A 15,463-nucleotide genomic window follows, 5' to 3' on the forward strand; every position below is an offset into this window, starting at 1 on the left:
CTTAAGTTTCAAGCCGTTACCCCTTGTCCTATCACTACAGTCCCTAATGAATAGTCCCTCCCCAGCAACCCTGTAGGCCCCCTTCAGATACTGGAAGGCTGCTGTGAGGTCTCCACGCAGCCTTCTCTTCTCCAGGCTGAACAGCCCCAACTTTCTCAGCCTGTCTTCACATGGGAGGTGCTCCAGTTCCCTGATCATCCTCGTGGCCTCCTCTGGACTTGTTCCAACAGTTCCATGTCCTTTTTATGTTGAGGGCACCAGAACTGCACACAATACTCCAAGTGAGGTCTCACGAGAGCAGAGTAGAGGGGCATGATCACCTCCTTTGACCTGCTGGTCACGCTTCTTTTGATGCAGCCCAGAATATGGTTGGCTTTCTGGGCTGTAAGCGCACACTGAAGCTGGTTCATGTTCATTTTCTCATCGACCAACACCCCTAAGTCCTTCTCCTCAGGGCTGCTCTGAATCTCTTTTCTGCCCAACCTGTAGCTGTTCCTGGGATTGCTCCGACCCAAGAGCAGGACCTTGCACTTGTCATGGTTAAACTTCATGAGGTTGGCATCAGCCCACCTCACAAGCGTGTCAAGGTCCCTCTGGATGGCATTCCTTCCCTCCAGTGTATCAACCGAACCACACAGCTTGGTGTCATCAGCAAACTTGCTGAGGGCACACTCAATCCCACTGTCCAAGTCAGCGACAAAGATGTCCCCTCCCAACTTCTTGTGCCACGCCCCCCCCCCCCCCCCCCCCAGCTACCCCCTGTTAGTAAACAGAGAATCAGATGCGCCCTTTTTTTTTTCCAATTCTAAATACTGCATCAATTTTCAGATCTTTTTATTCTGCTGGTTATAACATACATTACACCATGGTACTGTCATCACCATTTACATAAACTTGTCTCTCTGTATTCCCAGCTGAGAAGACTACATCACTGGTATCTCACTTGTAAACTTAAGGTACCAGTCACGCATTCTAGGCAGTTAGAAGATATGGCTTACTGTGTGATTTACCTAGCAGTTCCTCCCTTTAAGACACCATTTCTTCATAAATCATTGTTTAAGTGGGCTTCATTATGTAATATTAATCTACATGGGCTATAGGTATGTAAATCATCTTCCCCCCCCCTTTTTAACATATCATGGAATAAGTTTGAAATTAATTTCAAGTCATGACTAATATTAAATTCATATTCTCATCTTTTGTATTAATTCTTCTTGCAAGTTGGTCATACATGCAAGCATAATTACACATGCTCTGGGAAAGCAGGTGAACTAGAAACAATTAATGACTTTGACACGTATACACTTGTTCCTTAGCCAGGCTACATTCAGGAACAAAAAAGTAACCAGAGAAGAGGAAGCACATAAGGAAAACAAATTTATAGCAAATTCAACACTTGGGTTTATAACTAGGATGAAGGTTGGACAATCTGCTGTATTTGTAGCTATAAAGATGTATAGAAGAATGCAGGTGACTTGTGTGCCATTACTGTATCTCTTAAGGAAATGCACAAACATAAGGACCAGAGTATCAGTGACAGGTTTTAATGTTTACATAAATTCTGCATCATTATACCTCAAAATGTTCCCTCTTGAAGGCATACGTAAAGGTCAGGATGTAAAAGAGAGACATTTCCCTCAAGAGCAATAAAGACCGGTGTGATGTTAGAAAGGCTCACAGAAAGAATGAACAAGTGCGTCCCCAGCTGAACATTTAGGCACCATTTACACTGAACAGTTTGTACCAATTTAGGTGGTAAAAATGAGTGTCAGGCTTACCTGAAATGTGCAGGAAGAGGTACAACAACTCCAGATGTGTACTTAGTACTGAAGAAAACAGACTTTGTTGCTAAGTTTATATGAAGATTGGCTCTTTTGCACTTTTGGTAGTAAAATCTGCAGAAACTCCATAGACAGCAGCTCCTATTCAGATATAAATTCACACAGACACACATACATATACATAGCCAAAGTTTCAAAGGACTAAGTTTCTACTCACACTTAAACACAATGGCTGATTTTCTGTTACCTCCCAATATTCTTATCTTTTAAACAGCCTTAAACAGAGGCCTGGATTTCACATAGAGAGAAAATGTTTGAATGCAGTGGGCTTTTTCAGTTGGACAGGGGTGTTTTGTAAAAGTCAGTGGCCAATTAAAAATACATGTTTTTCAATGGTGGGGGGCAAAGCATAAGTTTGGTTTTTATTTCCTGTAATAGTAGAATTTCAAAATTAATGGGCCAGTTAAAGCCTGTAAGAATAATATAGAGCTAAGCATTACTGGCACTGGGAGGATTTGCACTTCTGCTCTTGTTAGAGCTGTCTGCCTTTGCCAAACTTCATCCCTTATGGAGACTGAGGCTTTGTGCAGCTTAGTCTGAAATTAACAGTTCGAAATGCTGATTAACATGAATATACTGTCTCTCACTTGTATGCCCTTTTGCAAAAAGGTAGCATCCCCTACTAAAAATGAAAGATTTTTTCAACTGAAAACTGGAAACTTGTTTGTCTAAATTAGAAATGTTAAAGAAATAAGAAAAACCATTGTGAATAGTATTGCTGTTTTCCTGTAAGTCAGGCCGCATAATAGCATCAGGGGTGGAAATAAAGATGAAAGAAGCTTTTCTTATTCAGTACAAATTTTACTTATTTTTCACATATACTTAAATGTGGGTCATTGGAACCTGCATTTGAATTTTAATAGTTTACAAGTAAGAGCTGACATATGAAACAAGCATGTGTGCCAGCTTTCATGCAGTTAGGCACGTCATGTGGACTTTTACATTTAAGGCCAAAATGCTATCATTAGTACTAATTTAGTAACTGTTTCACCATGTAGAGTTTGACAGTATTTTTGTTGAAGTTAACTAAATGTTTTTAATAGATCACAAAAATCCACACGTGCCAGTGCTATAAATACAAGAACCTTTGTGCTCAGTCAACTTACTCTCTGTACAAGGAGTGCTGCTTCTTAATGTGGAAAAAGTAAAAAGGGAATGAGCTATCTTAAACATTTTAATTGTCATAAAAATCCAATATTAAAGATGGTGCCTATTTAGTCTTTTTCAGTTTTCCATAAGTTTGGAATAAGTCATCTTCTATTTGGCACTCACTGAAAAATGTAATTTGACATTTTTAAAATTAAAACCGTCATGGTATTTAAAGATGAACTTAAGCTCTACTAATTCCATTAAACTGCAGGCTGCCAATGAGTTATAAAGTCTAATTAATCATTTTGTCAGCTTTGCCTTCTGAAGCTAGTCAATATAAATTTGAATAAATAGGAAACTGTTGACCCAGGCACCTCTGGATGTTCTGAATAAAGATGTACCAGTAGTAAAATACTCTTAACTACTCTATATTTTAGCTGCACATAGTATTTACAAATACAGCAGGGAATTATTCAGTAGTGACATATAGGCATGGTGCTGAAGCCTTAATTTAAATTATTTGCAGTGATAAATAAAGGAATAAGTGTAGTAATTTCTTATATTTTGTCTAGACATAGTGCTTTTGAGGATAAAAACTTTTTAGTCAAAGTTTGTTGCTGACACTGCAGTGTGACATGTCAGATCAGGTTGCATCAATAGAGCCATGTTATGTAAAAGTAATGAAATGTGACTGATAGAACCCAAGATACTGTAACATACTGTAACATAATGTGTCAGCATTTCTTTAATGGAGCCTTTCAGGAATGCTTTTTGGCAAAATACCTTAAAAAAATTAGTTGCGAAAAAGTGATGAGGAGATATAAAATATCTGCACTCAGATGCTGCAGTAAACACATTAATTAATCTACATGGAAATTATTTCCAGTAATTTCATAAGACGCATTTGATCTGTAAAGTTACAACAATGAAGTATCTGCATCATCCCATATAATTCTGTAACTATTTTTAATGAAATTAATTTCCTGATCCTGTGCAAGAATAAAAATTTTTATGTGTTTGAGACAAGATTAAGTTGTCATGCCCATGTTGTTGGAAGTTCTCTCTGTCTAACAGAAAGAACTTGGATTTCACTAAGACATTCTTAACAATCTGGGAAACCTCATTTTAATTTAAAAAATAAAAATAAAAATCTATGTTTCTAGAACCAAAATGATTATTTACTTTTGTGGAGGTCAGATTGCATCTTTTTCTTACTATCTCATGGAGACTTTGAACCTGAAAGCTATTGCATTGTGTGGAGGATGTGACATATAAAACACCATTGCCACTGACATCCTTCTTCTGAGGATGAAAGACAGTGAACTGTTTGTCTTCAGCAGATTAACAGGGAAGGTTGTTTTTGTTTGTCTGACTGGTCAAGGACAATTTACAGTTCAGTTACTCTGAAGGAAAGACTTGTTGATTTGAGAGCACTCCTATTATAGCTCCAGGTAGAGGATGATAGATTTAGCTGTCATTGTGATAAACTGCAGCCTATACACTTGCAATACACAAAATAAATAAAACACTAGTAGATCTGTTTGGTTCAGCTACTTAACAGCAAGTGCTGGCATGAGGTTGTAGGCTGCTTTAGTGATGGTACCAAGGATTTAAATGTTCCCTTTAGTCCAAACATACCTTGAGCTTTTTGAGAATATATATACCTGATAAGAGTAAAAAAGAATAACAAACCCACAACATTTTCTCTGTACAAATTACTTTTGAATCCTGGTAGGTCAGTAGTAAAATTTGTACTTCCTACAGAACAGTCCTGCTTTTTTTCTTATACATGCACATGGTCGACTGTTGTCTCTAGAATAGCCTCTCTTGGAAGAACCACTGTACCAGAGTACACAAATTTTCTTATAGGTTTAATTGATCTATTTATTCAGTAGCTTATTTTCTGGTTGGATATTACCCTTGATAGCCATCATCATTCCATTAGAACAGTCTTGTCAATTTTTAATTACTTATCATTTCCTTGAAGATATATTCAATATCTATAGTGACTCCTGGTTTATTTAGTAGTGGGAATTGTTTGCTATAGCACTAAGCTTTAATAGGAATTTTCTGTAATGTTAAGTTTTACTATTTTTCTTTTGATGACATGGGATAAATCACTGCTAGCAGGACTAATTCCATCATATTTTAGGCAATTATACCACTCTACAAATTTACATTTTAAATTAAAATTCATACACTTAAGAACAACTATTAAAACCAGAAATAAATCAATAAAAACTTATATTTACCCTTGCATTTTTCTGCGCATCTAATTCCATGCTCCCTTGTGCAGGGAGGCTGTATAGGCTGATCTTGAATTTCCCAGTACGTTGTGATACAAATAAATAACTGTAATACTAACATGTTTGCTGTACCTACACACCTGCTGATGTTTAATTCAGTAGGGTTAGAAATTGAAAACAGAGAAAAAAATGTGTTCAAACCCAACATTTAAATTCCAATTTTTGTAAAGGTATGTTGTTAAAAAAAACCTCTCCAAGCAAGATTAAAGCAATTAAAGCAAATGCTTGTATGTAAGACATGAATAATATGTGGTATAGAAAATGCCGTCTGGAGAAAAGAACAAAGCCAATTGACAGTTTCGAATCTGTAGATTGCAGCTCTGAGCACTGCCCACAGTAACTGAGCACATCTCTTTGTTCCGTCTAGTGGTTGTATCAAGAATATTCATGGTCATATTATTTTCATCTTGGAGGTCAAACAACAGAGATGAGATCTAGATTGGGAGATCATATGTTCAGCTTCAGTACACTTTACTTTCAGAAGCAGTTACATAATTTTCTGGTTTTCAGGATCAGTTTGGGTTGCTTTGGGTTTGTTTTTGGTTTTTTTTAACAGATGTGCAAAAATAGCTCAGAAGTTAATGACAGCACTTAAACACTCTGTGAGTTTCCCTCTGTGTGAAGACCATGCAGATCTTTGGTTGGTTTTTGTACTTCCCATAGTATGATAGTTACCCTGAGATACATTTTTACTTATTTAAATACGTGTTACTGTTGCTTGTTTTGTAGTGTGATTTATTTGGGGTTTTTAGGAAGCATTTATATATTGAAAAAGTCAAGGTAAGAAAGCACTAAGATAGAAGCCTATCAGATATTCTTAGTGACTTTCTTGGTCAGTGCAGCAAACTTTAAAAACAGGTACGAAGAATTGAAAAAGTGGATACATTTCTGTGAGCAGGACTAGGAGAGGACTACCCCCCCCCCCCAGTCTCTCAGCAGTTCAGCTGCCGAACATCTATTTAAATGTCTGACTCCTAAAATAAATGTTCTGATTGGTTTTAAGTGTCAATTTCAAAACTTTCAAGTCAGTTTTCCACTGTGAATTTTCATTCGATTTGGAAGTCATCTGAAAATCAGGTGGCCCAAATACAGTTTTAAACGGGGGGGGATTTCTATATGCTTGGGAGTGATCCCTTGAAGTATTCAGTCAGTAACAAATTGGTGTGTAGTTGGTGACAATCCAGAAAGTTTCTCACAGTTCAGCTGATGTTTATAGGATTGGCATTCTACCTGAGGCATTTTGGTTGTCCTTTTAAAAGCAAAACCTGTATGCAGGATATGATGTATGTAAGTAAGGTGACTTGGCAACACTAATGTGATTTTAATGGAAGAATTAGCTAGAAATGCACGTGTTGTACCAATTGCATGAAGAGATTCTAAATGCATTCTGGTAGTATGTAATTTATTGGGTTTTACTCTGTGATTAGAGAAAGAAAACAAGCCTATCTCTGCACTCAAGGAAATAAGGGAATCAATTGGAAGGAACAATAACAAACAGAAAGCCTCTACGCTAGTATAGGAATATTCACATTGACAGAGTTGTGCACATTAAGCAAAAAAAGTTTCTTCTTTTTGTACCATGATTTTTCATTTTGTATTACAGGTTTTTAGAGTTATTAAATGCCTAGATTTTAAAGTATATTTCATTAGCTGAAGCAGTATACAGGAGCCAAATTCTGGTTTTTTTGATACGCAAGCATCACTCTCACTGATTTAATTATGAGCTTTTCATTTATATTCAAGAAGGCAGTGTCTGACTCTGCAACAGTCTGTTGTATAAGATGGAAAATCCATTGAAATTCTAAGTGTTTAATGCACAGAGTCACTGAAAAACTCTTCTAAGGAAAATAATAAATAAATATATATATATATATTAGCTAATGCTGTGGTATAAAACCAGCCTGCAACCCAGAACCATGCAGCCGCTCGCTCACTCCCTCCCCTTCCTTCCCCTGCACCCAAAGGGATGGGGAGGAGAATTGAAAGAATGTATCTCCCACAGGTTGAGATAAGAACAATCCAGTAACTATGATATAACATAAATCACTACTGCTACCACCAATAATAATAATGATAAAGGAAATAACAATGGAAGAGAATACAATCTCTCACGACCCACCAACCGATACCCAGCCCAACCCGAGCAGTGATCTAGGCCTTCCGGGTAATTGCCCTCAGTTTATATACTGGGCATGACGTGCTGCAGTATGGAATATCTCTTTGGCTAGTTTGGGTCAGGTGTCATAGAATAATAGAATAGTTAGGGTTGGAAAGGACCTTAAGATCATCTAGTTCCAACCCCCCTGCCATGGGCAGGGACACCTCACACTAAACCATATCACTCAAGGCTTCATCCAACCTGGCCTTGAACACCACCAGGGATGGAGCATTCACAGCTTCCCTGGGCAACCCATTCCAGTGCCTCACCACTCTTACAATAAATAACTTCCTCCTTTTTTGAACCCATTACCCCTTGTCCTATCACTACAGTCCCTAATGAAGAGTCCCTCACCAGCAACCCTGTTGGGCCCCTTCAGATACTGGAAGGTTGCTATGAGGTCTCCACGCAGCCTTCTCTTCTCCAGGCTGAGCAGTCCCAACTTTCTCAGCCTGTCTTCATATGGGAGGTGCTCCAGTCCCCTGATCATCCTCGTGGCCTCCTCTGGACCTGCTCCAACAGTTCCATGTCCTTTTTATGTTGAGGACACCAGAACTGCACACAATACTCCAAGTGAGGTCTCACAAGAGCAGAGTAGAGGGGCAGGATCACCTCCTTTGACCTGCTGGTCATGCTTCTTTTGATGCAGCCCAGAATACGGTTGGCTTTCTGGGCTGTAAACGCACACTGAAGCTGGCTCATGTTCATTTTCTCATCGACCAACACCCCTAAGTCCTTCTCTGCAGTGTCCTGTCTCTGCTTCCTCCTGGCTTCCTCTCCTCCCTGGCAGAGCATGAGACTCACAAAATCCGTGATCAGAGTAAGTATTACTGAGCAACAACTAAAAACATCGGTGTTGTCATCGTTGTTCTCAGGCTGAAAGTCAAAAACACAGAACTGCACCAGCTACTAAGAAGGAGAAAAATGACTGCTACTGCTGAACCCAGGACAGCTAACCAAGAAATATATACACTTCAAAGAGAGCTCCTAAAGCCTCCATAGGGCGCAGCATGTTCCAAATAAGACCTGCAAATTGTAGAGAGAAAATGGAACTTAGAGCAAACCTCTCAAGCCTATGAAACATGCTTCTGCTGCCCCTGGATCAGCACAACTTGTAGTGCATGTGCTGAAGTGTGTCCTCCAAGGTTATTAAGTTTCAATCACCTTTGTAGAAGAGCAGGAAAAATAGCCTGTAAACAAATAGTTGAATGAAATTAAGTTGTTGGTCTGGAGGAAAGGAAACAGAAGAAACCAGTCATGAATGATGGGGCATCATATGATATCTGCCTTAATTATTTCAATCCCTTCCCACCCTTTTGGTGATGTTAATCTTAAATTATGTGCAGATTCTCATTGTTCTCCTGTATTTTGTCCACATCTTGAAATCTACTGCTTAAACTGGATTCAGTATTTCAGTTCAAGCTTTTTCTATACTGACAAAGATGACTTTATGCTTTCTTAGGTCATGTGATGGTTTGGGCAGTACAGCAGGAGATACAGCAATTGGTCTGTTTCAGAAGAGTGGCACTTTGCTGATGCATGGCTTGTGATCTCCTATAACCTGTGGAGGTTTTCCTCAGAGGAACAGTTTTTTGTTCCCAGATTGATGTTTGTCTTCTATTTTGCGAAAAGGGAAATATAACCCCCATTTTCAAGAAAGGAAAAATGGAAGACCTGGGAAACTACAGACCAGTCAGTCTTACCTCTGTGCCTGGCAGTATTAGAGAATATGCCAGAGCATATTCTCCTGGGAAGCATGCTAAGATACGTGAAAAACGAGGTGGTTGGTAACAGCCAGTATGGCTTCATGAAGGGCAAATCATGCCTGACCAATTTGGTTTCTATCTATGAGGGGGCTACAGAACTGATGGATATGGCAAAGCAGTTGACATCATCTACCTGGACTTGTCTCAGAGAGGGACTCTTCATCGGGGACTGTAGCAACAGGACAAGGGGTAGTAGGTTTAAAGTTAAACGGGGGAAGTTCAGCTTAAGTACAAGGAAGAAGTTCTTTACTGTGAGGGTGGTGATTCATGGGAACAGATTTCCCAGAGAAATGGTAAATGCTCCATCCCTGGCTGTGTTCAAGGCTAGGCTGGACAGAGCCGTGGGCGGCATAGTCTAGGGTGAGGCATCCCTGGCCAAGGCAGGGGGTTTGGAACGAGATGATCTTAAGGTCCTTTCCAACCCAAACCATTCTATCATTTAGGTATAGGTTGTCTTTCTGTTTAAGTATAAAATCTTAAGCCACCTACTGCATTTGAGGAGAACACTTGGATAACTTTCCCAGGTTTTTAGGATTTTAAATTCTAAGCCTCCCTTTCTCTATGCTTGTGTCATTTGCAGTTTTTTCTGTACTCCATTGTAATGTTGTGTTCTTTGTGCATGGTATTCCTCAGACTACAGGAAAATATATTGGCCGATTTTAAGTAAAATTAGAAGAAACATCCTGGTTTGTTTGTTGGGGTTTTTGTTGGCTGGGTGCTTTTTTTAGACCTTCTTTACTGTTACAGTTTCCTCCATGGTTACTGACTGTCACAGGTTTGATAATATTTACATGAAATTCTAATTATCTTGCAGCGTAGCCATCAAAAGTGCAAAGAGAATCAATTGCATCTGAGTCTGTGAGCCAGTTGTTTTGATGTTCTTGGTTAAAAAAAACCAACCCAAAAATGAAACAAAAGAACAGCAGCAAAAAAATGGGGGAAAGGGGAAGAGGAGGAACTGGAGGATTTACAAAGCACACTGGCAAAAGCACAGCAGATAGCTAGATATAGGTCTTAATTCATATGGTTTCATGTGAACAGTGGTGTGTCACCATGTTTATTCAGTTCTAGTGTAATTTCTGAGTTGTTCAAAGCAAACAAGGTTGTACCACCAGCCAGCCTGGAAATAAGGTGGCAGACAACAAAAATTAAATTCAAGGAAAACATTTTTACTGCTTATCTATTTTTAGTTGCAAATATAGAAGGAGAACAGAAAGTGTATTTTTACAAATAGATTTCTTTTTGGCAACAAAAATATCGGAGGGGGGTTTTACATTATTTTCATGCAATGTCAGTTTATTAAGCAGTATACTCTTCAGACAGCAAATAATGCTACCTATAAACGTCCAACAGACTTTTGATCCATGATATAGAAGTGTTTTTCCAGATTAAATAATAACTTTGAATGTCTAAATACACTAAACTGTTGTTGCAATTAATTGTAAGTTAATATATGATCCCACAGTTATTTATATTTTCAATGCCAGGTGGACAGGTCTCTGGTCTAGTGGAAGGTGATGAAACTGGATGAGCTTTGGGTCCCTTCCAACCCAAACCAGCCTATGATTCTATGAAACTGTTGGTTTTCTTCCTTTGGTCAAATTAACCAGGTGACACTGGAATGAAAACTTTCAGTAACTGTTTCTTGTAGCTGAAATTTTACAAATAATTTATCGAAATTATGGTTCATCTCCACTAGGTAGCAGCAAATGACAAAAATGTTCTCATTACTTTGCTCCTAATCCAACCGAAAGTAACAGTGTAGAAGCTGGATGAAGATTTCCTCCTTTCAGTAAATTGACAGGTTTCACATGCATTCACTTCCAATTTGTCTCTGAATAGTTTTGTTTTTGGAAACTTCATAGTAGCCTTTTATTTATTTATTTATTAGCTGTGTTTCTTTCCATTCTACCTGTGGATAAAATGAGTTTTCTTTCATGTTCAGTCTGCTGTACCAGGGTTAACAATGGGCCTAATTGCTTAAATTTGCCTCAGATAGAGGCTCAGTCTGATTTCACTTTTGCTATATTTTTAATTTTTAAATAGTATATTTTTTATAAAAGCATCTTGAATTGAGGAATATGTCCATGCATTGTGAATATTTACAATTTTATTTTATGGATTATTCAGTTCCATATCCCCTTGCTTGTCTTTGCACCGTGGACAAGAAAATGTATATCATATTCATGATTTTGGGCTTGGTTAAAAACTAAACACATGCAGATCGTATAAGGAAAGTGTATATACAAGAACAAAAAGGGCAAGCATCTGGGAGGGTGCAGAGTTTATTCTGGACTAATGGGCTAAAACTTAGGAAAAAAATTAAAGCTTTATTTTTTGTGGCTGGCAGCTCCTAAACTAGGGAATCATTTTCCAATAAAAGTGATGGATGCTCTTTTTTGGAGTCATTTGAGAGTGGCCAGAGAAAAGCTCTAAACAATGTACTGCGGGAAATCTTGCAGTGACAGCAGGAGAGGCTCAGTCACTATATTTCTTGCTGTGATCTCTTCCTTCTGCCACTTACCTAGAAAATGTAAATGGTAGATATTAAAAATATGAAATTAATTTCTGGCCTCTCAAAGATAAGTGTGTGATAGTCTTTGATTTTTTTTGGGCCTGTCAGAAGGTTTTGTGGTGCTTGAGAGAGCTTTGTTGCTGTACTGAGAAGCATACCGTCACTTAAGTCCACGCGTAGCAAACACAGGAAACTAGAAGACCAAAAGTGGTTGACATACTGCAGTACCCTGCACACAAGCAGCATTACACTAGTGCAGCATCCTGCACATGTGGGGCAATTGTTGGACTTTCATGAGAAGACTCTGCACTCTGCTATCTGATGGGTTTTCTTTCTGAGTGTCTTTGTTTTTCTGAATAATGCTATTAATATTAGTATGTTCTGAAGCATAGGTGTCTGGCTTAAGTATTCAGGTGATTTCTTGGTTTGAGAAAAGCATAACTTTGTAGAAATAAAAAATGTCATGTTTATACAACCAGTGCTCTTTTATGCGTTTACATTTGCAGTGGGTATTGCTGGATGTTAAAACATACCTCTAAAATTTAACTACCTTCCCAGAAAAACAGATTTTTTCTGTCTTTTATCAAATATATCATGAAAACTTCACCCCACAATAACTTTGGAAGCTGGTTGCTTTTGATTCTTTGTGGACTGGAAAAACTCTGTGGAAGGTATGTTTTGAATATCAGCACTTCAAAGGTGACGTACCTAGTCCATGAGGCAGCACTGATGGCATATTTTCTCCTGTCTCTCTGGTACATTAGGCAGCCCTAAGGCAATTGAAAGGCCTGTTGAGATCTCATCCACCTAACCTTCCCTTTTCTGCTTCTTTCTCATGTCTGTCATACACAAAGGAAATTCATAGCATATAAATGTTTCCAAAGCATTTTAAAAATCCCTCCCTCTTCTACCCTATTCTGCCTGTCTTATATGCTTAACTACTTGACTTAACTAGAGTCAATGTGTTTAAAATTGTTGAACACACAGCAAGAGATGTATATGTAGATTTTGTTTCTGAGTAGCATGCTGCCCACCAGAATGAAACTGCTGGAGCAGTGAAGGGGCACCCTGTTTTACAAAGTGTGCAGAAAAGGATCGTGGCTTGGAGATGATCAGCTGAAGTCCAGTGGGAAAATGTTAATCAGCCAGATCAAATCCAGCCCATGGCAACATTTCCCTCAATAACCCAGCTCCTTTTAGCTTCAGCCTTAACAGCTGTGCACTTTGCTTTCTTCTTCAGAAGAGCTGTATACAACAGAGATGAACCCACAAGTGGTAACTTCACAGATTGAGCTCTGTGTGATCTTAAGTATCATACACTGTACATTCCCTCAGTTACCTCCACCCTGGAGTTTCTATGCCCTTTCTGTGGAAAAGAGAGAATGTGCCAAGGTGTTACTGCTTGTCTGTTGTGATAGTGTGTTTATTTCTGTACTGAGTGGCGAAAGGAATGGCTAAATGGACAATGAGAGTATTGTGGATATAAAAATAAGTAATGCGAACTTACTGAATGTATTATCAGTTAATTCTTTCCTTTAGGAAAAGGAAAAATAGACACTCAAATTTATCAGTTTTCATATGCCATGCATGAAAGTGATTGGGATAATTTACGTTCACACTTATTTTGATAGACAGTGAATAGATGGATAGTGAATTCAACTTTTTATCGCTAGCCATCTGTATCCAAAAGCAGGAGCATTAGGAGCATGGCAAATGACTCTGTTTTGGGATGCAGTTGTAATTCAATAGAAAGGTAAATACATGGGAAATACCTGAAAGCTGACCATAAGATTGTGGATGTATTAGAATTGCAGTGAATATAAACTATTGAATTTCATTGAATTATTTATGGAGTTCCAGGCATAAGATTTGTGTCATTCTGTTGACTGTGTTATAATTAGAATAACTCTGGCATCAACTTCAAGTTGCGCACAAACCAAAAATAAATAAGATCAATCGTAAGATCATGATATTGAGTGAAAGAGCTGAAGCATGATGAGTTCCTAATATATGGGGGAAAAAAGCTTCAGCTGCTCTGTTAAGACAGAATGTTGAAGGTGTTGAATTTTTTCACTGACACAATGGTACAGATTTCATAAAATATTTAAATATTTTATGCTTCTCCTTGTAAATCTAACATCGAATCATCAGTGACTATTCTGGACAAATTTACACATTTGTCAGTGCCTCTGAGTAGCCTTAATAACTAAGCTGCTAACTCTGAGGCACATTAAAAGCAGTCTGTGTTCTCAGTAGCAAGCTATTGTAGTCTGTTGGAGCACACTCTATAACTAGGGGTAGGATTTTGCCCCAGCACATCGAGTAAAATCATTCTTCCATTATATATTTTTTTCTTTTTGTACAGTTTCTAAGTTTAAGTGTAGAAAATAATTTTGTAGAAAGTTTTATTAATGCATACCTCCGGCCTTGAGAATTTGAATGGATTTTTAATCTCTCTTCAGTAGTAATCAGTTTTTCTACAACTATTCTCTATGTTTTTGGGGATTATTTAGTGTCAGCAGGTTTACTTTTTTGTTTGCTTTCCCAAGTAGAACTTCTATATAACTTCTATATCTTCTAATTTATTTCTATAAATTACCCTATAACTAATCCAGCTTGCATATTTTATCAGCATTCTCCCATCATTTGTTTTCTTTGCATTTATTTTTATCTTGCCTGTTAGAAATAACAGTGATTTAATGATCTATCATGTGCACCATTGTTTGCAACACCAAAAGGTAATATCTGCCTAAATATGGAAGCAAGATGAGACCCTTGTTTGGAGCACTTGGCTTATGCTTTGTTTTATCTCAGGTTGTACCCTGAAAAAAACCAAAACCAAACAATACAAAGCAAAAAAAAAGTTTGAATGAGAATTTGTGACACACACTGGGGAACCAAAGCTCTATTCTTTCTTTGTACCATTTTATTTGTTACTGTTGTTTCATATTCTAAGAAATAGAAAACATTGAGACCTTAAATGGAGGTGGTTTAGAAGTGCTTTATTTTGCACCAGTTCCATTCAGAGACCCCAGTGATATGCATGCAGTATAGTATGACCGTGCTGTGAGTACTTATATGAACTCAATATTTTTTACACATAATGAACATCTGGTGAAAAGACGCTCAGAGCAACAACAACAAAAAGGAAGGGGGTAGAGGGGGGAGAAGAGGAGAAGGAAAGGCAAAAGGCAGTAAAATATTTTGCATGCCTGCTACTTTTATGGCTTAAAATATTTTTCCTTCCATCAGTGCATCTAGGGAAACTTTTTTTGATGTAACAATCAATTTTTAACAAGGAAAAAAGTCTGAACTCATAAATATTGTATGTATTAATTGTGAAGCTTAATGGAACATTTTGTGTTTCTGAACAACTCGTTTACATAATTAAAATCTCCTTTGATCTGTGAGTAAATGATTTAATCTTAATGCTCATTAGGCTAAATGGGTCTTCTGTTCAATTGTATCAAGATGGTATGGCAAATTCTCAGACCTTTAGAAAATATTTGTTAGGTAAACACAGCAATATATGTGTGAATAGAAATCTTTTATCTCTACAAAAGAATTTGAGTCTAAAACTAATTCAGATTAAAGCTTTTTGTGTCTTTTATCTGACATTTTGGTTTCAAGAGGAGTTCACTAAAATATGGGGGGAGGGGTGGGATGTGTCAATTTATATGAATTAACTTCTTCACTACAAAACCAATTTAGTCCTTGAAAATAAAACCTAAAATAGAAAATGTAGGACAGGTGCAGCTCCAACTGCAAATATGAATTTCTGTAACTAT

Source organism: Melopsittacus undulatus, chromosome 6 (assembly GCF_012275295.1).
Source record: "Melopsittacus undulatus isolate bMelUnd1 chromosome 6, bMelUnd1.mat.Z, whole genome shotgun sequence".
Lineage (NCBI taxonomy): Eukaryota > Metazoa > Chordata > Aves > Psittaciformes > Psittaculidae > Melopsittacus > Melopsittacus undulatus.